Source organism: Myotis brandtii, unplaced genomic scaffold, assembly GCF_000412655.1.
Source record: "Myotis brandtii unplaced genomic scaffold, ASM41265v1 scaffold137, whole genome shotgun sequence".
Taxonomy (NCBI): Eukaryota; Metazoa; Chordata; class Mammalia; order Chiroptera; family Vespertilionidae; genus Myotis; species Myotis brandtii.
The window spans coordinates 5,649,802-5,676,450 of record NW_005354874.1 but is presented as its reverse complement, the minus strand read 5'-3'; positions in this window follow the sequence as shown (position 1 = coordinate 5,676,450).

Below are 26,649 nucleotides of genomic sequence, written 5' to 3'. Positions count from 1 at the left end.
GTTGGGGCGCTGCCACTGTCACACTCAGGGCAGGGCTCATGGGGGAGGCGGTTTGGGGTGCCGCCCTCTATCACCCACAGAGAAGGGCCGATCAGGGGGTTGGGGCGCTGCCCCCTGTCACACTGATCCCAGTGCTGGGAGGCATATTACCCTTTTACTATATAGAATAGAGGCCTGGTGCACGGGTGGGGGCTGGCTGGTTTACCCTGAAGGGTGTCCTGGATCAGGGTGGGGGTCCCCACTGAGGTGCCTGGCCAGTCTGGCTGAGGGGCTGAGGGCCGTTTTCAGGCTGGCGGGTGACTGAAGCTCCCAACCGCTCCTTTTTTTCTTTTTTTTTTTTTATTCTGGGCCAGCTTTAGCTCTGAGGCCTCAGCTGCTGAAAGCAGGTTTCTGGTCTTTGTTTACCTTCTGTATTTGATACAATGTTGCGGTCCGGCTGGCTGAAGCCCGGCTGACTAACGCAGGTTTCTGGGGTTTTGTTTAGCTTCTATATTTGCAACATAGTTGCAGCTGAGAGGCAGGCAAGTCAGGCGGGGAACGTTGGAGTCCGCTGTCACTGGAGCAAGCAAGCCTCCCTGTTTGCTTCAGTGCATGGCTGCTGGCCGCCATCTTGGCTGGCAGTTAATTTGCATATCGCCCAGATTAGCCAATGGGAAGGGTAGCGGATGTGCGGCTAATTACCATGTTTCTCTTTTATTAGATAGGATTATATAAAGAAAATAGGAATAATTATTATCTGTAAACTCCAGTTGAAATTATCCAAGTTCCCTCAAGTTGATCCCAGTGAGCTATACAAATACCCTGTTTTTAATGTTTAACAAGGTGGGACAAAGATTAGGAAGCATGATTAATTAACACAATTTGCTTTTAGGCCAGAACTTCTAAACCTTATATCTGCCTTTATTCTATTCTTGAGTCTGAGTATCCTGAAATCACATCAGCTCCCATCCCTTTCAGCTTTGGACTGACCCAGATGTGACCAGAATGACCACTGCTCTCCTGGAGGGGACAATGGTTCTACATCCACAGCTTCTGTCCCTTCAATGTCAGTTCTGATGGGAGCTGGAGAAGGGGCTAGTGGCAGCATTAAAATAGGAAGCCGTAGAAGTAAATCTGCTCCAACTCAGTTATAACTGGAGGTCTAGGAGCTTCAGGATACCCAACCCTCACTGAGTTGTTTTCAAAAATTGAAGTCTCAGCGGTTGAGCATTAACCTATGAACCAGGAGATCACAGTTTGATTCCTGGTCAGGGCACATACCTGGGTTGCAGGGGTTCAATCCCCCAATGTGGGGTGTGAGTGCAGGAGACAGCCAATCAATGATTCTCTGTCATCATTGATATTTCTATCTCTCCCTTCCTCTCCCTCTCTGAAATCAATAAAAATGTATTTTAAAAAATTAAAAGAAAAACTTGAAGTCCTTTAGAAATTGATTGTTTGCATGATAATTCTTATGCAAAATCACTAGGAGACATAACCACTGCCACCAGATTGAACTTGCCTTTTAAGACAAAAATATGAAGCTGACTTTCTTAAAAACCTCTCAGTGGTTCCCCATTTCTTCAGGATAAAGCCCCAAACTCTTTAGAATAGCACGCTACCCTATGCCCTTCCCCCCTTCAGCCTCGTCTAAATAAGAGGAAACATCAAAAAGAAGGCTTGGAGAAGAACCAAGAAATGAAAACTAGTGGAGGGGAGTACAGTCATCTCCCTGTGTTTGATCAACATGGTCACATAAAGCTTGTTCCACCTTCACTCACACAAGGGCGGGACTTGAAAAATGCCTCCACCACTGAGTGTGTAATTTGGCTTGTGTTATGTGGGCTTGAATCAGGGCCAGGTCCTCACAGCTAATATGCGAGAGCTGGTTTCCAAGTCACCTCTGTCTTAGAGAACATTAATCATCAGTACTCTAGTAGGAGGCATTAATGAGAACACATTGGTAGGTTTAAAGTGGAATAGATGGTGGCACAACTAAAATAGGTGAGGGCAGAGGCATAAGGCAATGAATTAGAAAGTTGTATGGGGCAGGGCTGAGAAAGAAAGAAGAGGCCGGGAGAAGTGGTTTGTTTGGGAATAAGGTGGAGAGTGTCAGCTGAATTGATGCCAGTGACCAACTTTTGTGTAAATGTTACAATGTCAGCACCCATTGATTGCCGAAATAGCACATAACATGGCACCCCATAATGCGCCATTATGACTATTTAAAAAGCAAATGTGGAGTCCTGCCTTGTGTATGGTCCTTGAAGGGGGGCTCTACAGGTGGCTAATACTTTGGGGTCCCATCTTCTTCAGGCTTAGGTTCTAAAGTCAGCCATCAGCATATAAGCAAACAATCACATTCAAAACTTCTCTTGAAAATCCCTTAGAAAGGTGACATGTTGGAGACAATAGACTTTCTCTCAGTAAGTCCAACACAGTTTTTCCTCTGGCACTGGAATTGATCACTGAATTCAATGGAGAAGCTACATTATTGATTTGGAATTCTGCATCAGAGATTCGTCTCTTCTCTTCCCCATTTATTAATTTATTGAATCATTTATTGATATCAGTTTAGATTCATGACACTTATTTTATATTTTGGGTTATAATGCAATATTACTTTATTCTGTTGCTCAAATTGCTCAGCTTTGGCCACTGGGAACTCTTTTCATTGGCTTCTGTACCCTTTGACATATCCCAATCAATATGGGTTTTTCTTTTTTCACACTTCCTTATTCTCTGGCACTACAAGATGCTACAGACTCATCTTGGATATTTCCAGTCCCAGTCCTAGAATTAGCCATTTCTCCAAGGATCCCTGGTTCCTTTTATTGAAGAACTAGAGCAGGGGTCCTCAAACTACGGCCCTCAGGCCACATGCAAATACAAATATTGTATTTGTTCCCGTTTTGTTTTTTTACTTCAAAATAAGATATGTGCAGTGTGCATAGGAATTTGTTCATAGTTTTTTTTAAAACTATAGTCCGGCCTTCCAATGGTCTTAGGGACAGTGAACTGGCCCCCTGTTTAAAAAGTTTGAGGACCCCTGAACTAGAGGCTCAGTGCACAAAAATTTGTGCACTAGGGGTGGGGTGGGGGGGACCCTCAGCCCAACCTGCGCCCTCTCGCAGTCCAGGAGCCCTAGGGGGATGTCTGACTGACAGCTTAGGCCTGCTCCCCACAGACATCCCTGTGGGAGCACACTGACCACCAGGGGGCAGCTCCAGCCCCGCCCCCCATCACCCTGCCGCAAGCCTCCCTCTGCAGGAGGTGACCAGTGGGCCCATTAGGGGGATGGCACCAGCCAGCAAGCGGCCGGCTCCACCCTCCGATCACCCCTCTGCAGCCAGTTGCCACCACCCTCTGATCGCCCTCCCCTCCCTCTGCCTGCTGGCATCCGCCTTGGCTGGCCTGGTGCCGCCCACTCACAGGCCCTGCCCTCTACCGACCATTTTAGGCATTTATTATATAGGATGGTACTTAAAACCAAGATTTGGGTCCTATGTGTGTTTGTTGCCACTGGAGTATTGTTTTGTTTAGGCTCTGTCAGATGACAGACCAAATAAATATATGTGCATATACTAACCTTTGTATACACATATAGCTATACATATTTCTCTATAACCATCTGAATCTATATTAAGTTAATGATACAGTATCTCCAATTCTAATCCATCCCTACATGGATCATTCTAGTCTTCTCCCTTTGTTTATCTGTAAATTCCCACTCCAACAGTGATATGCCTGGCTCCCATCAGCCTCCATACATTTATTTAATTGTTCCATTTTAGTATATTTGTAGAGTAGTCTCAGTATTGTTAACCTGTACCCTCAAGGGGAATCATGTTACCAATGAGAACACCATGCTTTTTTGCAGTTCCTTTGCTTTTAGTCTTACAGATTCCATGAATTTCCAAAGTTATTAAGTCAACACCTTTCCCCCTACTCCTGTCAGTGAGATTGTTTCATATATTTACAATACAGTTATTTAGATTTTCTTGTCATAATCTGCATTCTTGCCTGGGATCTTCCAGAGAGTGTTTTTTATTCACTTCTATAAACATGATGGAAGTGGCATAAATCCACTCTCCCAACAACCCAATTGTAGTAGATAATATTGTTTTTAACCTTTACCCTTTAAGCTTTAAATACATTTAGACTTCTCTGCTTGATTTATCAACTTAGATGATATTTTCTGACTGCCAGCTCTAAACATTGAGGAAACCAGTATACATACCCTACTTCTCACCTTCTCTCTTTTCAGCTTTTGTTAGTTATATCACTTTTTCACTGCCAGAATTTATAACCTTTGCATTCTGTTCTATAACCATAATTCCCACATTTGTTTTCAACTTAGTCTCACATTTCAATGTATTTCATGGTTATTAACAGTCTTTTCAGTGTTGTTTCTCTATCACCTATCAGCACCTTCAAAAAAGGATTATAAAAACTGTATTTTCTCCTCTGGCCAGTATGTCTCAGTTGGTTGAGCATTGTCCCATGCACTGAGAGGTCATTGGTTCAATTCCCAGTCAGGGCTGCAGACTTGGGGCGTACAGGATGTTTTTCTCTCTCTCCCTCTCCCTTCCTCTCTATTTCAAATACATTTCTAAAAAACATATTTCTTTTTTTTAAAAAAGAGCTTTAAAGGAAACTGTATTTCCTGAATTCTTGCACACTCAAAAATATTTTTGTGTTGGCTTTGTACATAAAGCACAGTTGAGCTGGGTATAAATTTTTTGGTCACACTTGCTTTCTGTGAGGACTTTGTAGACTTCGCTCATCTATCTTCTAATACTAAATAGCTGTGGAGACTTGAGGGCAGCATAATTTTTCCTTTCAGTTACTTAATTACTTATCATGCTTGCCTTAAGTATACTCCCTTTATCTTTTAAATCCAGTTACTTGAATATGTTTTTGAGTTAAATTTTTCTTGGACGTGATGTACCCATTTATTCTGTACATTCATACTTTTTTATTTCTGGAACATTTCTTAAATTAAATCTTTAAATATATTTTCTGTTCTATTACTTTGGTTTTCTTTTTTAGGGACACCAATTATGTATAAATTGAATTTTCTCTGCCTATTTTTCACATCTATAATTTTCTTTCTAATCCTTTTAAACTCTGGTTATTTCAATTACATTTTGTCTACTTAAGTCTATTCCTTAGGTCTTGCTTTATTATCAGCAGTGTCTAGTCCAGCTGTGGGCAAACTACATCTGGCTTTTTTCATGTAGCATAATGTTTCAGGATTCGTCCATATTTTGGCATGTATCCGAATTTCATTCTTTTTTAAGATTAAATAATATTATATTGTTTATGTATATATCACTTTATTCATCTGATTTTATAACTTCTAGAAACAGTCGCCTTTATTGGCAAACACATTCACACTTTTGAGAGACATGTTTCTAATAAAGTATAAAATAGTCACTAAGTTTCAAGTGTATTTTCTAGCTTTTCTGTAATAAAAGGCCAAAAATAGGTGAATTTAAGACTTGTCTAGCAATCAATGTGTAACAGCTGAAATAAGTTAATTGATCTGCTCAAATGGCTAAGGTTTTTTTTCTTTTTAATAAGGATTACCTCCCCAAAACTTTCATTTTTTAAAAGATGGCCCAACCCTAGTGGGTTTGGCTCAGTGGATAGAGCATCAGCCTGCAGACTGAAGAGTCCCAGACTTGATTCTGGTCAAGGGCACATACTTTGGTTTCAGGCTCGATCCTTGGTGGTGCAGGAGGCAACTAATAATCAATGTGTCTCTCTCACATTGATGTTTCTTTCTCTCTGTCTCTCCCTCTCCCTTCCACTCTCTCTAAAAATCATTGGAAAAATATCCTCAGGTGGGATTAACAACAACAAAATAAATAAAAACAGAGGCCCAAATAAGAGTTCTTAAAGACAAGGTACAGGGAAAGATATGCAAACTTCTCCTAGGAGGACATTGATTTCAGAAAGCCAATAATCTATAAGCATTTTGAGCCAAGTGGAGGTTTTGGGGGAGGTAAAAGGATTTAGTGGGCTTTGATCGTCTGGACCCACACCTCTGGCTCTGTAAAGACTTTATTTGCAAAACAAGGACAGTCATTTTTAATATGTCAAGGATTGGTAGATGTTGGCAAAGGACTAACAAATTCATTCATCTATTTTTTGAATGTCTCTTTCCATCTGGGTATATTTTTCTTTCAGGCTCTGTATTACAGAGAGATCTAGTTTACCTGTAGTACATAGCTAAGAGTCATTTTTGAGATCCATAAAGGCTTGGCTGTGGAAGACACATTGATCTAAGAGGCCTTAACCTCCATCCCTTTCCCTTGGGAACAGCAAAACAGGTCTGTTATAGCATAGTAAGAAGCTAAGAATATTCCAGGAATAGAAAAACTAAAACAGGTAGTTAAGCAGCAGTTTGCAGCTACCTAGTAATTTCCATCTTCCCTAAACCAAAGACACCCAAGAGCAAATGGTTTGCACTTCTCCTCCCTAACCAGAGGGCAAATAGCTCTCAGATCACCCCTCTCAGGGAGACAGACAACAGAAATCCAATTAATTGCCATTTACCAACCACACCTAAGGACAGACAAATTAAGAGAATAAATCCCACCTTGGTACATCAGCACAAAGCTGATGAATATTCTATTGATTCTCTAAGACCTCCCCCAAACACCCAGCCCCCAAAACCCATGAAAAGGAAGGTCCTGGAATGCTCTCCCTCCAGGGACCACACCCATGCCATTCTCTTCTCCCTCTCCTTCCCCCACAGGCACAAATTTCCTAACCTCTAAGGGACCCACGAGACTTGCAACCAGGGGAGCAATGCACAGTGGCAGGTCATCCCAGGCTAACCCCCTGAACCTGCCTCCAGGGCCCCTTTTCTCTGACTTCCCAGTGAGCCAGAGCAGCTCTGTAAAGACTTCTTTGTAAAGCAAGTCTAGGCTGTCCTGTTACTTCTTCTATGTCCTTCCTTGTTTCACTGTTCTAAGTATATTTTTTACTGCAGTCAATACATTCCTGCTTGCTTTTCTACACTTTGTCTCTTGATTGAAATCTTTCCCTCAAGAAGACAAGAACCGAGGTCTCCTGGTCTCACCAGTAACAGGTGTAGTTGTAAGATAGTAAAATTAAAGTTAATGGTGCCATTACGTGGCCACACCTTTCCATGGCCCACTTCCTCGTGGGGCCAGGCTATGTTGCAAAAGAAGCTTGAGGAACTGGGTCAAATTTCTCCAGCTGGTGAATATGCATCCCAAAAGGGTAGCTCGAGGTACTGTTGACTGGTTCCCCATATACAGAGAGATAGATATGTTCCAGGCCAAGAATTAGGTTTTCCTGCTAGTCTGGGCTGTTTTAGGCCTGCCTGCGGGCACCTGGCGCCCCAACCTTCAGACACCTGGTGAGCAACAGCAAATATTTATTGAGGGCAGAAGCCAAGTCTAGCACGGTGCCCTGTCCGTTTGTCAAGTGAAGATAGGGAGCCTGCTTTCAAGGAACCAAGAGTCCACAGTGAAGTTCAGGACTTTTGTACATCACCTAGGCATATACAAAGCAGGTGAAAATAATTCCTTAAATTTTGTAAGCATTTTAAAACACTGGGGTGTTACTTATACAAGTCAAAGTACACATCTGAAATATAGAACTTAATGAACTTTTACAAATGAATACGTCCATGAAGTCACCACCCAGATCAAGATAGAGCACGTTTCTATGTACCCCACAATGTACCCTTATGTCCCATCCCAGTCACGATCCTGCCTGCATCATCTTAGGTTCATCTTGCCTGTTTTTGAGCATTATATACTAGTAAATGGGATCATACAATGTGGTCCTTTTGTGACTGGCCTTTTTCACTTAATATTCTGTGAGATGCCCAGCCAGTGTGGCCCAGTGGTTGAGCATCAACCTATGAACCAGAAGGTCATGGATCCATTCCTGTTTCAGGGCACATGCCCGGGTTGTGGGTTCGATCCCCAGTGTGGGGTGTGCAGGAGACAGCCATTGATGATTCTCTCTCATCACTGATGTTTCTATCTCTTCCTCTCCCTGCCTCTCTGAAACCAATAAAAAATACATATATTCTGTGAGATTTATGCATGTTATTGCACATATCAATAGTTTGTTCTTTTTTTAAAATATATTTTTATTGATTTCAGAGAGGAAAGGAAAGGGAAGGAGAGATAGAAACATCAGTGATGAGAGAGAATCATTGATTGGCTGCCTCCTGCACACCTCCCACTGGGGATCGAGCCCGCAACCTGGGCATGTGCCCTTGACCAGGATGGAACCTGGGACTCTTCAGTCAGCAGGCCAATGCTCTATTCACTGAGCCAAACTGGCTAGGGCTAGTTTGTTCTTTTTCAGTGCTGGGCAAGGTTTCTTAGCATAGACATAACACAATTTACATACCTATTCTCCTTAATGGACACTTGGGAGGTTCCCAGTTTAGACTGTCATAAATAAGGTGCTATGAACAGTTGTACACATATCTTTTTTTCAAATTATTTTATTCATTTATAGTCTTTTTAGTACACCATTTATGAATTTTAACATGTGTATAAATATATACAACCACCAAACAATCAAGATAACAGTCCGTCACCCCAAAGAACTCCCTACTAGTCCTCACCCCTAATCCCTGACAATCACCAATCTAGTCTCCATTACCACAGCTTTGTCTTTTTGAGAATGTCATAAAGATGGAATTGTATAGTATGTAACCATTGGAGGCTGGCTTCTTCCACTCAAATAATTCCTTTGATATTCATCAATAATCCATTCCTTTTTATTGCTGACATTAATTACATGTTTTTTGGTAGACATAGTACTCACTTCTATTGGCTATGCTATTTTTTTTAGCTTTTTATATTATTATTATGTATTGGTTTTGGGTGTACAGCTTAGTGGTTAGACAATCATATACTTTACATAGTGTTCCCCTCGATATTTCCAGTACCCAACTGGCACCACACATTGTTGTCACAACTATTGGGTATACTTTGAGGGACGGCAACTGCTTGATCATAGTTTCATCAGATGTTTAACTTTAGTAGGTACAGCCAAATACTTTTCCTATGTGGTTGAGCCAGCAATGCAAGATGGTTCTGATCACTCCCTGTCTTCACCAGCACTTGGGAAACATCCTGGCCAGTGCAATTGTACATTTCAGTTGTTCTGATAGGTGTGCATGCAAATTCAATTTTAAGGTTCGTCATAAGTCATGGAAAGAATTAGCCATCTTTTGTAGCAGATGCTATTGGTGACCTGCCCAGATCCCCTGGGATCCCTTTTACTGTCCCACAGCTGCTGCAGGTGCTATTGCTAACGACTCACACCTGCGACTTTATCCAGCTCTGGCCCTTGGGCCATTAGAGCTGCCACACAGTTTTCATCCCCCTCCCCTGGGCCTCAAACACACAGGGTGGTCACAGGCAGTGCTGGCTGTTATGGGGTACAAAGCCCAGTTCCCCTGCTTCAAGGCAGACTTTCACAATGTTGCAATTTATACTTTTGAGCTCCCCAGGGATCAGGCTGAGAGTGACTTCACCTGAAACCACATCCTCGTTTGGCTTTTCCTCCTGCTGGGTCCTGCTCCCCTCACTCCCTTACAAGGTTTTCTTGTGAGCACCACCCCTATAAAGAAATTGCCCTGACCCGTTTGGCTCAGTGGGTAGAGCGTCAGGCCGTGGACAGATAGGTCCCGGGTTCAATTCCCTGTCAGGGCACTTGCCTGGGTTGCAGGCTCGATCCCCAGTAGGGGGCTGCATGATGCATCGATGTTTCTAACTCTCTATTCCTCTCCCTTCCTCTCTGTAAAAAATAAAAAAAAATAAAAAAAGAAAGAAATTAGACAAGAACTCCCATTTTCGGCTCTGCTGCTAAGGAACCTGACCCCACACAGCTTTGCAACATCCTCCGACCCAAGGGCCCCGAGTTCTGTGTATACTGTTAGAAAAACTAGATGTTTGACTGCAACTCCCAGATAACCTGATAAGCAGTGGCTTAAACAAACAAGGATCTGTGTGTTTTCTCGAGCAACTTTTGCCTCAATGTGACAAGTGCCAGTTAAGTGGCAGTTTTCCAGGCAGAACTATGAGATAAATGAAATTTCCCATCCCACTCACGGTTCAGGACCCTTCTGTCTCTGTTGGTCCCCACTCCTGTTTTCTCCCATGATTCCCAGTGATGTCAGAATGCTCCCTCCAGTCATTTTCAGTAAAAAAAAAATTGAGAATTTTTAGGTTACTTTGGTGCTTCAAAGACTCTGCACACGTAAATTAATATTTTATGCCAAACAATAGAAATTTTAATTCCTGAGATATTTATCATTAGGCAAATTAATAACTGTGCAGTTAATTTTACTAAACTTATTTCTCTTCAGTGATCATATTAACTCATCCATGCTCAAGTTTTTTATTGTTTGTTTGTTTTTAATATATTTTTTTTTTATTGATTTCAGAGAGGAAGGGAGATAGAAACATCAATGATGAGAGAGAATCATTGATTGGCTGCCTCTTGCATGCCCCCTACTGGGGACTGATCCTGCAACCCAGGCATGTGCCCTTGACTGGAATTGAACCTGGGACCCTTCAGTCCGCAGACAGAGGCTCTATATTCACTGAGCCAAACCGGTGGCAGTCATGAGTTCTTTGGTTCAATTAGTGTTTGTAGAGGGCCTGACCCAGGCTCTAAATAAGGTGTGGGGATTACAAATATGAATGATATATTGACCTCTCTTTTAAAGATTCTGGGTGTACACATACCATTTCACTTTTTACTCTATTGTGATTGTTGGTTTGCTAATTTTTATCCATTTAGATTGTAAGCTTCTTGAGGTCAAGGACTATGCTTTATCTCTCCACCTATAATTAGCATAGTGACTTTAAGATTCCACACATGTTTGTGGAAAGCAGAGTGGCAGAGAAGGCTAAGGGAGAATGAAGAAAGAGAGGTAGGGAGGGAGGAAGGTGGGGTAAATTAAAGACTCACTAATTCTGTGTGTTTTTCCCCACTGAGAGGCAGAGTCTATTTCTACTTCCCTTGAATCTAGGCTGATCTTGTGACTTGCCTTAACCAGAGGAATGCAGCAACATGAGGCAAGTCCAGGCCTAAGCTTTAGAATGTCTGGTAGCTTCTGCTTTTGCTCCCTGCGGGGAGCCAACCCCATGGAAGAAGTTCAACTATCCTGAGACTACCATGCTGTGAAGAAGCCCAAGAAAACCTCATGGAGAGACCCTGCAGAGGAGAACTGAAGAACCCAGCTGACTGCAAGGACTGAGGCCTGGACATATGACCCCAGTTGTTCCAACTAGACCTCAGCTCTTTGAGCCATTCCAGCTGAGGCTCCAGACATCATAGAACAGCTGAGCTACTCCCACTGTGCTCTGATCAAGTTACTGACCCACAAAATCACGTTCAAATGAAATGTTGTTTTAAACCACTGAGTTTTGGGGGGGTAGTTTGTTACACAGCAAGAGATATCTGAAGCAGGAGGTATTCACCATCAAAAGGACAATTTACTGTTTTATCATTGCCAATAGTTTTTATTGTATTTAAGATATGCCTGCGGGAAGAGAACAATTCTTTATACACGTCACTCCAGTCTCCAACTCTGTGGTCACATGGCCTCCTCTTCTGTCCATGTGATCTCCTTCTGTCCCCCTCTTACAGGGACACTTGTGGTGGTATTTAAGCCCCACCCACCTCCAAGGTAATCCAGGATAATCTTGTCAATGTAATCAAATTGACCCTTTTCCCAAATAATATAACATTGCCAGGTCCCAGAGTAATATAACATTCCCAGGTCCCAGACGTTAGGGCATGAATATCTTCTGGGGAGGGGGCATTTTTCAGCCTACTTCAGTGGGAGAGAGGAAGGAAAAGAGGTGAGGACATCAACTTGTCAGCCTCTCCCACTTGAAAGGCCACCTTCTTTTAGAACAGTACTGCCCCCCAAATCATTCTTTCTGACATCACCTAAAAGATTTCAGCTTTACGTATGCATTACCAATTCCGTCACATGGTGGCCATGAGCATGTGACTCTAACTCTCTGACTGTAGGGACTGTGACTGACTCTGAGCTTCAGCCACTACACTCTGACCTCCTTCACTGAGTTGGGGAGGAGGCCATGCTCCCCATGGGTTGCTCCAGCCAGTGACTGAGCACAGCAGGGATACTGAGGCAGACCCACCCGGGAGACATGAGACTCCTCTGACACGTGACTTTGGCTGAGGACTCCCTAAAAGCCTGGCTGAACCTTCCTTAAAACTGTGCAGCCGTTAAAGACACTTTCATCAAACCTCCTCCCTCCCTTCCCCGCTCTCCTTCACAGGGGTCAGATTTCTATCCTGTTCTGACAGCTCTCCAAAGTCTTCCCAGGTCCCTCTCCATTTTCCCTCAGGCATATCCCCTAATGTCTTGCATGTTTAATCCCCTCCTAGTATCTGCTTCTTAAACAATCTAGAGCAGTGATTCTCAACCTTCCTAATGCCGCGACCCTTTAATACAGTTCCTCATGTGTGGTGACCCCCAATTTCATTGTCACAAATTGAACATAATTAAAGCATAGTGATTAATCACAAAAACAATATGTAATTATATATGTGTTTTCCAATGGCCTTAGGCGACCCCCGTGAAAGGGTCATTTGACCCCCAAAGGGGTCGCGACCCACAGGTTGAGAACCGCTGATCTAGACTAACACATATTACCTACGTGATACTCATCTTTAAATAAGTCAACATTAAATAAATGTATTTTAAAAGGAAATTTTATATCACTACTAGAAACAGAAAGCCAATATCACTTGCCATAAACTGAGGTCAAACTGAAAATAGAGACATAGACCAACAAAATGATGTTGTTAAGTTTCAGCCATGTATCCCTTGTTTGCCTACCAGAGGATGAAAGGCCGAGGTTGGATTGCTCATTAAAAGGACTTTAGTGAGTGTTAGAAAGGTGTTAAAGAGCTATTTACACCAAGGTAGGACTTTCTCCTAGACCTAATCAGAAGGATAAAAACAGAATTAAAGAGAGAATAATTTTCTCACTTGGGACCTCCATGTTAACATTTACCATAGACCAGGAAATATGCCTCAAACAGTCTCAGAGCCTTGCACGTGATTGACAGGCAACAATGATGACACTCTGCTGGGAAGCCTTGTGGTAGGAAAATTATTAAGATATTAATTTGTGTTTTGCTCTAGCAGTACCACTCAGGTAGATGTTCCTTTAGCCTTTCTTGTCTTTGGGGAGGTCTGGAAGCATAGTTTTTTAAGGTAGTCTTTAAAGAAAGCCCAAACTCATGAATGGGGGATATAGAGATGTGGATGCAAGAGCATGGAGAGAGAGCAGGGGGTTGCAAAGCCGGGGAGACTCAAGATTCAGAGAGCAGTGAAGCTTCATGCCCTTTGCTGGGGGCAGGACCAAAAGGGGAAGAGGAAGAAGGTGGCTGCATGGCAAACCCACCATATTGGGATGGAACCTTGAAGCCAGGGTAAAGGATATAAAATTATGTGATGTCCTCACATCTGAGTTTGTGGATCCGGATTCATATACACAAGCATCTCAAGAAGATTATTAGATCAGTAACTCAGAATGATAATCAACTACCTGCCAATTTACATTGAATTTTTGCATTGAAATTTACCTATTTACATATATATCTCTTTACATTGACATTTTTACGGTACCCAAATGACAGAGGTTTATTGTTCCATGTGTATGTGCTTAATTTACAGAACCATACCTTCTGTCTCATAAGAGTGTAAGCTAAAAAGTAATTGTGATCTTGTGGTTTTTGAAGAACCAGCCTGTAGTTCATTGGGAAAGGACATGTCTTTTCCATGAGTCACGGTAGAGCAAAATAGTGAGCAAGTGCTGTCCTAATAGCTATTTAGTTGAAACTGATGGTAGCAAGTGAGAAAGCACAACTCTAATTGGCTTAAGCAAGAAAGAGGAAGAGAATTTATTTGACCACTCCAGCAGTAGGTTTGCTTCAGGCAGGGCTAGTACTGTCATGAGAACTCACTCTTATTCTCTCCATCTCCTGGCATTGCTTTCCTCTGTGGTGGCATCATTCTCAGGCAGCTGCTGGTGGCAAAGTTGGCTACCTGCCCGGGGCTTGTATCTCATCCTCTCTCAGCCTAGGGGGGGAACGGGGAGTCTAAACAACAAACAGCTCCTCTCCAGTGCTGATTCAGTTTGAATCTCATATCTGCCCTGGAAGCAACCGCTGTGGCCAAATTGAAGGCTCTAGAGCAGTGGTTCTCAACCTTCTGGCCTTTTAAATACAGTTCCTCATGTTGTGACCCAACCATAAAATTATTTTCATTGCTACTTCATAACTGTAATGTTGCTACTGTTATGAATCGTAATGTAAATATCTGATATGCAGGATGGTCTTAGGCGACCCCTGTGAAAGGGTCGTTGGACCGCCAAAGGGGTCTCGACCCACAGGTTGAGAAACGCTGCTCTAGAGGCCCACCTCCCCTAGGAGGGGTGGAGTCAGCCTGCCCAGAACTGCAGGCTCAGTTACTGGAAGTTGGGGGAATAGATGCTGGAGGGCAAGTGAAAACACCAGGTGTCCTCTTCAGGTAGACTCTTTCCTTCCCCAGACACAGGTGCGACCTGAAGCAGGAAGAGCTTATTAGTGTGGAAGAGACACTGAATCTTGTTCTAGGAAAATTCTGAGTGTGTCTACGGACTAAGTAACCCTCCCACAAGGAGGCCCCACACATGGCACATCTGAGGTCAACCAGGGGCCCTGATGGACACACTGCTGGTTTCTGCTGAGCTCCTGACGTACATTCTTGGCGTCCTGCTGCAGTTTGAGACAGGGATTCTTGACCTTGCTAAGTGTTTGCTTACTCACTGGTGATACGGAGTAGTTCTCTCCCACAAAGGGCTGCTTTGTGAAACAGTCTTATGTACATCATGGAAAGCATTGGTCATTGTTATTTGAACAATAGGAACATGCTTTCTACAAGCACCTTCACAAACATGGTCCCATTTGATTCTCGGAGAGGAGGGTAAAAGACACATAAATGAGATATTATTTTAGGAATGAAGACACTGAGGCTCAGAGAATGTTAATGATGTTGCCATGTTCCTAGAGCTTGTCAGTGGCAGAGCCAGGTTTCCAAGCCAAATCACTGGCCTCTCAGTGGTATCTCCCTGTTACCCCCAAATCACAATGCTGACCAAGAAAATGTGGGGATGCCTAAGGACAGCCTTCCAGAGTGACATAGGCTTTTTGTTTTATGTAGTTTTTTAAAACTTTATTTTTTAATTTTTCAATTACAGTTTACTTTCAGCATTATTTTGTATTGGTTTCAGGGCTACAGCATAGTGATTAGATAATCATATACTTTACAAAGTGTTGCCCTGATATTTCCATTACTCACCCAGCAACCATACATAGTTATCACAATATTTTGACTCTATTTCCTATACTGTACTTTACATCCACAAGACTGTTCTGTAACTACCAATTTGTACTTCTTAAATCCCTTCACCTCTTTCACACAATTCCCGAAGCCCCCTCCCCTCTGGCAAACACCAGTCTAGTCTCTATGAGTCTGTTTCAATGACACAGGCTCTTTATGCCAGCCATTACTAGTCTAGACAAGCGCTGTCCAATAGAATGACAATGCAAACCACAGATATAATGTTAAAATTTCTAGTAGCCACCTTAAAAAATAAAGTAAATCCTGAAATCGATTTAAAATAATGTTTTTATTGATTTTTTAGGGAGAGAAGGAGGGAGAGGAAGAGAGAGAAATATCAATGAAAGAGAAACATCAATCAGCTGCCTCCTGCATGCCACCCACTGGGGATCAAACCCACAACCTGAGTATGTGCCCTGACTGGGAACTGAACTGGTGACCTATTGGTGCATGGAACTACACTCAACCAACTGAGCCACACTGGAGGGCCTGAAATTGATTTTAATGACATATTTTGTTTAATCCAATGTATTCAAAGTATTGTTTCACTTATAACTCAACATACAACACTATTAATGGAATATTTTGCACTTTTTTTTGTAGTAAGTCTTCAAAATCCAGTGTATATGTTATACTTCTAGCACATCTCAGTTCAGACCCCTTTCAGGTGTTCAGTAGCCACATATGACCAACTGGTGATTCTTATTTTGAACAGTGCAGGACTAGAGGCAGATTAGGACACCTGCAAAGCAGGGGCATGAAAGAGAAGGACTGAAGGGAGAAAGAGATTTTGCTTCAATGTCTAACCAGAATCTTGCAAATTAGCCTAAAAAGAAGAGATTTAAAATAAGCATATATATTTTGTGGTTTAGTACTGCTTTTATTTTGAATTATAGTAGGGTGGGAATGGTGGAACACCAAATCTTACCCTTGATTAGGAGACAATGCCAATTGCAGAATAGATGACCCAAGATGTGGCAACAGACCCACTCTAGCTAGTTTAATCAGAAAAGGGATTTATTAAAGAACTAGAGGCCTGGTGCACAAATTTGTGCACGGGTGGGGTCCAGCCAGACCTGGTCAGGGCCAATTGGGGGGGGGGCGCTGATCAGGGGCAAGGCCAGCCAGGGGGGAGGGGCCGAGGTGGTTGGTGGGCTGGCCCCACCCCCTGGCCGAACTCCTGGTCAAACTCCCGGTTAAGGGGATAATTTACATATTAGCCTTTTATTATATAGGATGGTAGGTAGCTCATGGAATCTCCAGGAGACCAAAGAATCAGTCTCTGAAGGGAGTAGTAGCCTGAAATGATGCTCAAATTGCAGTTCCAGGCTTCTCCAATAGGGGTTTTGTGGCTGCCCTCTCCCTCAGCACAGCAGCCTTCCTAATGAGTTTGTGTGTATAGTAGAACCTGGGTCACATGCTTGCATTCAGAGCATGGAAGTCTGGGAAAACAATTTTCTGTGTCCTTGTGAGGAAGACTCACTCTTAAGGGGAAATTATTAAAAAATAGAGGTGTGGAAAGGGTTTTGGGTTTCCTCAAGCATGGCCCCATAGTCACTACACCAACTGATTTGGTTTTCTTATTTAAAAATTATTGTGACATGTATAACATAGACAAGAGTAACTATAATATGTATACTTGGTAAAATAATATTATTCTCACCCTTTAGGTTAATAAATTTGGAATTACCAGTACAATAGTCCTGCAGAAGATACTTTCTAAGAAGTCTGGGAAAACAATTTTCTGTGTCCTTGTGAGGAAGAGAGACTCACTCTTAAGGGGAAATTATTAAAAAATAGAGATGTGGAAAGAGTTTTGGGTTTCCTCAAACATGGCCCCATATTCACTACACCAACTGATTTGGTTTTCTTATTTAAAAATTATTGTGACATGTATAACATAGACAAGAGTAACTATAATATGTATAGTTGGTAAAATAATATTATTCTCACCCTCTAGGTTAAGAAATTTGGCATTACCAGTGCAATAGTCCTGCAGGAGATACTTTCTAAGTCCCCCAGTGGATGCCAGACACCATGGACAGTACTGAACTAATCCGGGACCCCTCAGGGGATGTCCGACTGGTGGTTTCAGCCCGATCCCCACAGCCCAAGCTGAGAGACCCCACTGGTGCATGAATCCATGCACTGGACCTCTAGAATGCATATAAGATTTTTGGTTAATCTCTTTCCGCCCTCCCCCTCCCCCCTTCCTTCTGAGATTCATCAGTCTGTTCCATGTTTCCATGCCTGTGCATTGAGCATCTTTCCCCTGGTGGTCAGTGAGCGTCATAGCTACTGGTCAAACAGTCGAATGGTCGCTTAGGCTTTCATATATATAGATATAAAATGTTTTTTTCCTATACCCATATACCCTTCCACATAAAGAAAGCACTTTACCATTTCTCTTTGGCATACCCGAATTCCCAGCATCATTACTCTTGTGCCTTGGGGCCATTATTAAGTAAAATAAGGGCTACCTGAACACAAGCACTATGATACTAAGACAGTGGACCTGATATCCTAGCTGGCTACTAAGTGATTACTGGGTAGAGAGCTCATACAACATGGAGACATTAAACAAAGGGGTGATTCACGTCCCCAGCAGGAGTAAGATTTCATCACGCTACTCAGAACAGTGAGTAATTTAAAACTTATGAATTGTTTATTTCTGGAATTTTTCATTTAATATTTTCGAACTGTGGTTGACCACAGGTAGCGGAAACCATGGAAAGTAAAACTGTGGATGGGGGGGGGGGGAGGGGTTACAACTTACTTTGAAATCCCCATCTGTCCTTCCCTAATTATACACCTGTTCCTCTCCCCAAGTGATCACCACTATCCTGACTTCTATATCAATCATTTTCTTGATTTGCTTATGTTTTTTTAAAATATATTTTTATTCATTTTAGATAGGAAGGGAGCACGATAGAAAGGAGAGAGATAGATACATCAATGATGAGAGAGAATCATTGATCGGCTGCCTCCTGCATGCTCCTTACTGGGGATCGAGCCCCAAACCCAGGCATGTGTCCTTGACAGGAATTAAACCCATGAGACCCTTCAGTCCACAGGCCATCGCTCTATCTACTGATCCAAACTGGCTAAGCTGCCCATGTTTTTTTTTTTAATTGAAATATAATTGACCTATAACATTGCATTAGTTTTTGGTGTCTAACATAATGAGTTTGTATACGAATATGTTACAAAATGAATACAAGTGTGTGTTTTTTAAAATTGATTTTTAGAGAGAGAAGAAGGGAGCGGAAGGGAGGGGGAGAGAGAGAGAGGAAACATCAATCTGAGAACAAAACATCAATGGGCTGCCTCCTGCAAGCCCCCTACTGGGGATCCCGGGCATGTGCTGTGACTGGGAATCAAGCTGGCAACCTTTCCATGCTTAGGAGGACGCCCACCAACTGAGCCACACCAGCCAGGGCTACCACAAGTTTTTTGTTTTTTTTTTCTACCACAAGTTTTTTAAATATCCATCTTAACTAAACATAATTACAATTCTTTTCTTGTGATGAGAACTTTTAAGATCTTAGCAACTTTCAATTTTTTCAATTAAACTTTTTATTTTGAGATCATGCACATTGACATGCAGTTGTATTCTCTTCATCAAGTTTCCCAGTGGTAAATTTTACAGAACTTCAGTACAGTATCACCAGCAGGGTGTTGGCATTGAGACAATCCACAGGTCTTATTCAGATTTACCCAGTTTTACTTGTACTCATTAGTACAGTATCACCAGCAGGGTGTTGGCATTGAGACAATCCACAGGTCTTATTCAGACTTACCCAGTTTTACTTGTACTCAGTGTGTGTGTGTGTGTGTGTGTGTGTGTGTGTGTGTGTGTGTGTGTATTTATTTTTATTTTTTAATCCTCACCTGAATATATTTTTTTCCATTGGTTTTTAGAGAGAGTGGAAGGGAGGGAGGAGAGGAAGAGAGAGAGAAATGTCGATGTGAGAGAGACACATTGATAGGTTGCCTTCTGCACTCCCCACTTCCAGGGCTGGGGAACCTGCAACCAAGGTACAAGCCCTTGACTGGGAATTGAACCTGAGACCCTTCTGTCTAGTCCAAGGGCCAACGCTGTAACCACAGAGCAAATCCAGCCAGGGCTGTGTGTGTATTTAGTTCTATAATTGTATCACATTTGTAGGTTTGTGTACCACCTACCACAGATACTGAACGGTTCCATAGCCCAAGGATCCTGCATGCTTCCCTTTTATAATTTTTAACTTAAAAATTTTTGATTGATTGATTGATTCGATTTTTTAAAAATTAAATCTTAATTAAAATATATTTATTGATTTCAGAGAGAAAGGGAGAGATAAGAGAGATAGAAACATCAATGATGAGAGAAAATCATTCATCGGCTGTCTCCTGTACGCCCTGCACTGGGGATTGAGTCCAAAACCTCAGCCTCCTGGTTCATAGATCGACACTCAACCACTGAGTCCCACCGGCCAGGCTTATGGTTTGTTTTTTTGTGTCTTAAGAAATTCTCCTCTATCCTATAGTCCTAAAAATATTCGCTTATATTTCCTCTCTCCCTCCCTCCCTTCCTCCCTTCCTCCCTTCTTTCCTTCCTTCCTTCCTTCCTTCCTTCCTTCCTTCCTTCCTTCCTTCCTTCCTTCCTTTGTTCCTTCCTTCATTCATTCTTTCCTTCCTTCCTTCATTCTTTCCTTCCCTCCTTCCCACATTTAAATGTTTAATTCACCAGAATTGATATGTATGTGCATTATTCAATTCCCCTTTTTCCCCCCAAATGGATAACCAAGCGTTTCAATTCCATATCCACATTATTGAGTCACACATCTTTCCCCACTGCTCTGCAATGCCCTCATAAACCAAATGGCTGCACAGGTGTGAGTCTGTTTCAGACTCTGTTCTGTACTGGTGGTTTAGCTATGCACCAATGGCACACTAGTTTAATTACTATTGATATCTGATAGAACGAGTTTCCACATCTGTTGTTCTTCAGGAATGTTTGGTTGTCCTTTCATATAAACTTTAGAATGAGTTTGTCAGGTCCCACAAAAATATCTTTTTTCAAGTATTTTTAAGAGTTGTATTAAATTTACAGGTGAACGTGGGGGGGGTGGTTAATTTCTTTTTCTTTATTGATTTCAGAGAGAAAGGGAGAGATAAGAGAGATAGAAACATCAATGATGAGAGAAAATAATTCATCGGCTGTCTCCTGTACGCCCTGCACTGGGGATTGAGTCCAAAACCTCAGCCTCCTGGTTCATAGATCGACACTCAACCACTGAGTCACACTGGCCAGGCTTATGGTTTGTTTTTTTTGTGTCTTAAGAAATTCTCCTCTATCATATAGTCCTAAAAATATTCTCTTATATTTCCTCGTGCCCTTCCTTCCTTCCTTCCTTCCTTCCTTCCTTCCTTCCTTCCTTCCTTCATTCTTTCCTTCCCTCCTTCCCACATTTAAATGTTTAATCCACCAGAATTGATATGTATGTGCATTATTCAATTCCCCTTTTTCCCCCCAAATGGATAACCAAGCGTTTCAATTCCATATCCACATTATTGAGTCACACATCTTTCCCCACTGCTCTGCAATGCCCTCATAAACCAAATGGCTGCACAGGTGTGAGTCTGTTTCAGACTCTGTTCTGTACTGGTGGTTTAGCTATGCACCAATGGCACACTAGTTTAATTACTATTGATATCTGATAGAACGAGTTTCCACATCTGTTGTTCTTCAGGAATGTTTGGTTGTCCTTTCATATAAACTTTAGAATGAGTTTGTCAGGTCCCACAAAAATACCTTTTTTCAAGTATTTTTAAGAGTTGTATTAAATTTACAGATGAATGTGTGTGGGGGGTTTAATTTCTTTTTCATTCAGTCTCTTAATCTATTAATATGGTAAAATTTCTATTGATTAGTGTCTTCTTTGATGTCTTCCAATAGAAAAAGTTTTCTAATCTAATTCACAAAGAGCTTGTACAATATTTTAAAATTTTAATTTCAAAGCACTTTGAATTTTAGGTCATTTTTTCAGTAGACTTTAAATTTTTCTTACTGTTACTGACATATAGAAAGGCAATTGACACATACACACACTGACACACACCGATTTCCTATACATCCTTTCTAAACTATCTTATTAGTTCTAATAATTTATCTATATATACTTTTGAGTTTTTCACAATCATGTTAACTACAAATAATGAAATTTTTGAATTTTCTGTTATAATCCTTATATTTTTACTTCTTTTTTGTGTTATCATACCTGCAAGGAAGCCAGTCTAACGTTGAAAGGAGTGATGAGAGCAGGCAACTTTGTCTTGTTTTGAGGTGCTGTCTCCACAGGTGACTTCAGTTTGTGAAAATTTATCTAGCTGTGTACTTATGATTTATGCATTTTTTCTAACACTATGTTATATCTCAATAAAAGGTTTTAAAAAATGTAGGCATCCTGGAGAAAATAATGCTAATGTGAAATAAGCCAGTCAGAGAAAGACAAGTACCATATGATTTCACTCCTATGTGGAATCTAATGAACAAACTGAACTACCAAGCAAAACAGAGACAGGCTCATAGACAGCAGATCCAAAGAAACCCAAAACACTAATTTCAAAGAATATATGTACCCTTATATTCACTGGAGCATTATTTACAATAGCCAATATATGGAAGCCAGCCCATGTACCCATCAGTAGATGAGTGGACAAAAAAAGCTGTGGTACATTTACACAAAGGAATACTACTCTGCCGTAAAAGAAAGAAAATTATACACTTTGTGACAGCATGGATGGGCCTGGAGAAATTATGATAAGTGAAATAAGCCAATCAGAGAAAGATAAGTAACATATGATTTCATTCATATGTGGAATTTAATGACATACACTGAACTATGGAGCAAAATAGAGACAGATTCCTATGTAGAATGCAGGCAGACTGCTTTTTGGGGAGGGTGTTGGGTGCAGGGATTAAGCAAAAAAAGAAAAAGTGAGAGAACTCATGGACATGGACAACAGTGTGGTGATTATGTGGGGGCAGTTTGAGGTGGAAGAGGGCATAGAGGGGATAAATGGTAATGAAAAAAAATTAAATAAATTTTTATTTATTTATTTTTAAATCTTTATTGTTGAACCTATTACATATGCACTCCTTTTCCCCCCATTGACCCCCTCCAGCCCACTCCTGCCCTAAATTAAATTTTAAAAAATTTAGGACTATTTCCCCAACATCCTAACCGTTTCTTATAACTGTATGCTCTAAGGATGCCACTGAGCAGGTTTGTACCTTTCTTTCTTTTTTAAAAAATATATTTTATTGATTTTAGAGAGCAAGGGAGAGGGAGAGAGAAACATCAATGATGAGAGAGAATCATTGATTGGCTGCCTTCTGCAAGCCCTCCACTGGGATCGAGCCCGCAATCCTGGCATGTGCCCTTGACCAGAATCTAATCCAGGACCATTCGGTCCACAGGCAGATGCTCTATTCACTGAGCCAAACCAGTTAGGGCTGTACCTGTCTATTTTCAACCTGACTATTCATTACTGGAGAAAACAAGTCTTAAGTGAGAACACCAATGGCTCCTTTCACACATTTAAGCACTACCAGGGAGAAGGGGCCCAGGCATAGTCTCAGCAGTCCCTGAGGGCAAAATGGGGAGAGGAGATGAAAATACAGGAAAACAGATTTCCATGAAGCAGAAGGAAAAGCTTTCTAACATCATTGCCTAAACAGAGAATAGTCTGTTGTTGTTGTTGTTGTTTTTTAAAGTGAGCTCCCCAGCACTGGAATATTCTAACAGGACTGGATACACACCTACCAAGGATAATATGCAGGGCCATCTTTTCTCCCCGATAGTGGGTGGGGTGTGGACCATGTCATGTCTTCTTTCTCTTCCAGTTACAAGCTTTGATTTTTTTTAAAAAATAATTTGGTTTATTTCTTATTCCACTTTTAGGGGGTGCTCTATGAACTCCTCATAATATATAGAAAACTAACTTTACAAACAGATAAAAGTCAACAGAGGCAAAACTGGGTCTTTTGAAAATGTTAATAATATTGATAAACCCTTTTCACGTCTGATCAAGAATCAGAAAAATAACACATTGGAATTCCTTTCGCTCAGAAACACCCAACAAATATCAAATAGGTGCACATCCAGCAATCATTGAATAAAAGTGTAGTTATCCCTGTTATTTTCATCTCCAATTCTCCAAAGTTGGCATTTTTCGAGGTGTCTAGCCTTATATCTCATTATTCTACAATCTTCTCAAATAGTGGACAAAGTGATCCTGTCACTCATCGCTTTGATTGGGAAAAAAAAAAGCTCTGTTAATGGGGTTCGCGGATAAAAGTCAACAGAGGCAAAACTGGGTCTTTTGAAAATGTTAATAATATTGATAAACCCTTTTCACATCTGATCAAGAATCAGAAAAATAACACATTGGAATTCCTTTCGCTCAGAAACACCCAACAAATATCATATAGGTGCACATCCAGCAATCGTTGAATAAAAGTGTAGTTATCCCTGTTATTTTCATCCCCAATTCTCCAAACTTGGCATTTTTCGAGGTGTCTAGCCTTATATCTCATTATTCTACAATCTTCTCAAATAATGGACAAAGTGATCCTGTCACTCATCGCTTTGATTGGAAAAAAAAAAAGCTCTGTTAATGGGGTTCGCATTTTTGTAAAATAAGGAATGTTGAGCAAAGCGAAGTTTGAAATATTTTTAAGATGAGAAATAATCCGATTTTGTCGTTTTGCTTCATCTTTACTTCCATTCAACCAAGCTCCTTCTTCCTAGCACATCTCCAGTTTGTTGGCAGATACAAATACATTCGCAGAGCCTCCCAGATGCTGCGCCATCAGCCTCCTAGACTAGAAGGGAGCCTCGTTTCCTTACGCTGCTGTACAAATGTCTTCCTTCTCCCGCCCCTCGACCGGGCTACACAGATCAAAGTCTTTTTCTTTTCTTTTCTTTTTTTTTTTCATTCTTGGTAGTTCTCAAAGAAAATCTGGAGTCCAGACAGGGTTGAGCCCAAAGAGGGCGACCCCTTGAGGGCAGACCTTGAGGCATCGCGCGCCCCCTCCCTCCGCGGTCGCTAGCGCTGCGCCCCCTCTCCGTCCCGCGGAGCACGCCAGCCGAGCGGAGAAATCCGTTACCAGGCGGCTGTGTCCCTCAGGGCCATTCCAGGGCGGAAGAGAACGGGGAAACCGCTGTGCACGTTCTCCATGCCTGTGGGCTGGGCGGGTAGCGGCTCAGGTTACAGACAGGTGAGTCTGGCCCAGGGGCGAGCTGAGGGCGCCAGGGAACCCCTGGCCAGGCGCGCCCCCGCAGTCCCCGGAGCTGGCACACATCTGACCCCCCGGGAGGGTGCGCCGACCACAGGGGTGGAGGCGGTGCTGGGCTGCCCTGGGCGCACCCGAGCAGGGGCCGTGGGAGGGTAGCGTGTCCCCCAACGCGGGCAGGACTGCTCTTAGAAACTTGGTATCTTTCTCTCTCTCCCCCTCCCCTCCAGGTATAAAGGTAGGCAGGGAAAAGCAAAACCAAAAATAAATACAAAATTTCCAGCCACCTCCCCAGTTGAGGCAGTAAGGGGATGTAGCCTTCTTGCTGGCTTCCCGAAAAGGTATTTCCCAGCCTCAGAATCGGGGGAGCAGGCGGGTTAGGGGAGGCAAGCATGGAAGTGGGCGAGGATAAGAAATTCGATTCGAAGCTGTGTTTGCATAAAGCGCAATTGGCGTTTATTTCCATTGTGTTACAATTTCTGGTGATGGTGCTCTTGGGGTGCAAGGTCTTGAGGTGGGAGCTACGTTGGTGGAACAAGCCGACTTGTTTTTCTTTCATTGTACGGTACGAAACAATGTGTTCTAAAGATGCTGACTTTTTATATTTTATTATTATTGTGTTTATCTGGTGGGACTGTTGTAGTTGATGGGAGCTTAAGCCCTCAAGGTCCCCCTTTACCAGATCACAGTCCTGGGGAGTCTCCCCACAGCCTCCCCCATCCGCCGGCCAAGATTTCAGCAACCCCCGGGAACGATTCACAAAGTCCATTTTTTGGTCGGAGACAAAAGCTCTTGGGGGGGGGGGCGGCGGTATGTGTGTGTGTGTGTGTGTAGGGGGGCATTCTCAGGAGGCCCTAAGTCTCGGGAGGGATGCCCTGGGAAGCGGACCTAGGGTTTACCTCAGAGTTTGCCCCGAGGTGCCTGTGATGGGGAATGGTTGGGGGTTGATTAAAAAAAAAAAGTTCTCCCCTTTTTAAAAAGGGGAGGGGGGAGAATCAGACGTTAAATTCTTTTGCAAACATTCATGCCTAAGGAAGGGCTGGAACAGGCAGCCCCGGCCGCCGGAACCGGTCGGACAGGTAGCGAGCTTGTTGACACCGTTATGTTGCAGGGCGCATGCTCACTCCCAAGTTTCCTGGTGCCTTTTCTATTCCACCTTATGAAACTTTACCACGGCGTGGTCTCACCCGCGGTTTAAGGCATAGGTGTCGCGGCGGGGGGCGGAGGGAGAGGGTCGGCTAGGCGGGAAGGTGGGCTCTGGCCGCCAGAAGCCGGGACCCAGACATCGCTGCGGTCCCTAGCGGTGAGCAGCCGGGACGAGGGGGCCGGGAGGGGGCCTCGCCATGCCCAAAGTCTTCCTGGTAAAGCGGAGGAGCCCGGGGGTCTCGGTCCGCAGCTGGGATGAGCTCCCGGACGAGGAAAGGGCAGACACCTACATCCCAGGTGAGCACGGCTCTGGGGCCAGGCCTGGCGCGGGGCTCCTGGGGTGAGGGCAGCGGTGACCGGGTTCCCTCTGCTCATCGGCTGGGGGTGGCCCCCCAGCCCCCTGCTTCTTCTTCCAGGGGGGAGTAGGAAGTCTCAGAGGTGCGGGAAGACAGAGTGAGAGGCTGGGAAACCCTGGGCATCGTGCTCCCCTTCCCCCTAGTGGGCGCCTTTAATTGCCCGGCGGCGGGACCGTTGGCTGCAGTGGGGGCCGAGGTGGTCTAAGAAGGGGGTGGGGTTGAACGCCGGGAGGGGCTACTAGCCCCCAACTCCACGCCTTCATGGGTTGCACAAGGGTCGGTGATCCCCTCTGGGGCTGGATATGTAGATATCAGACCCCTCCACCCCCATCCCAGGTAGAGGAAACTTGGCGCGCGGGGTCCCGCACTTCCTCGTGGCCCGGGGACCCGGACCGAGGAGCGGCCCCCAGAACCCCGAGCTCTCTCAGGAGGCCGAGCCGGGG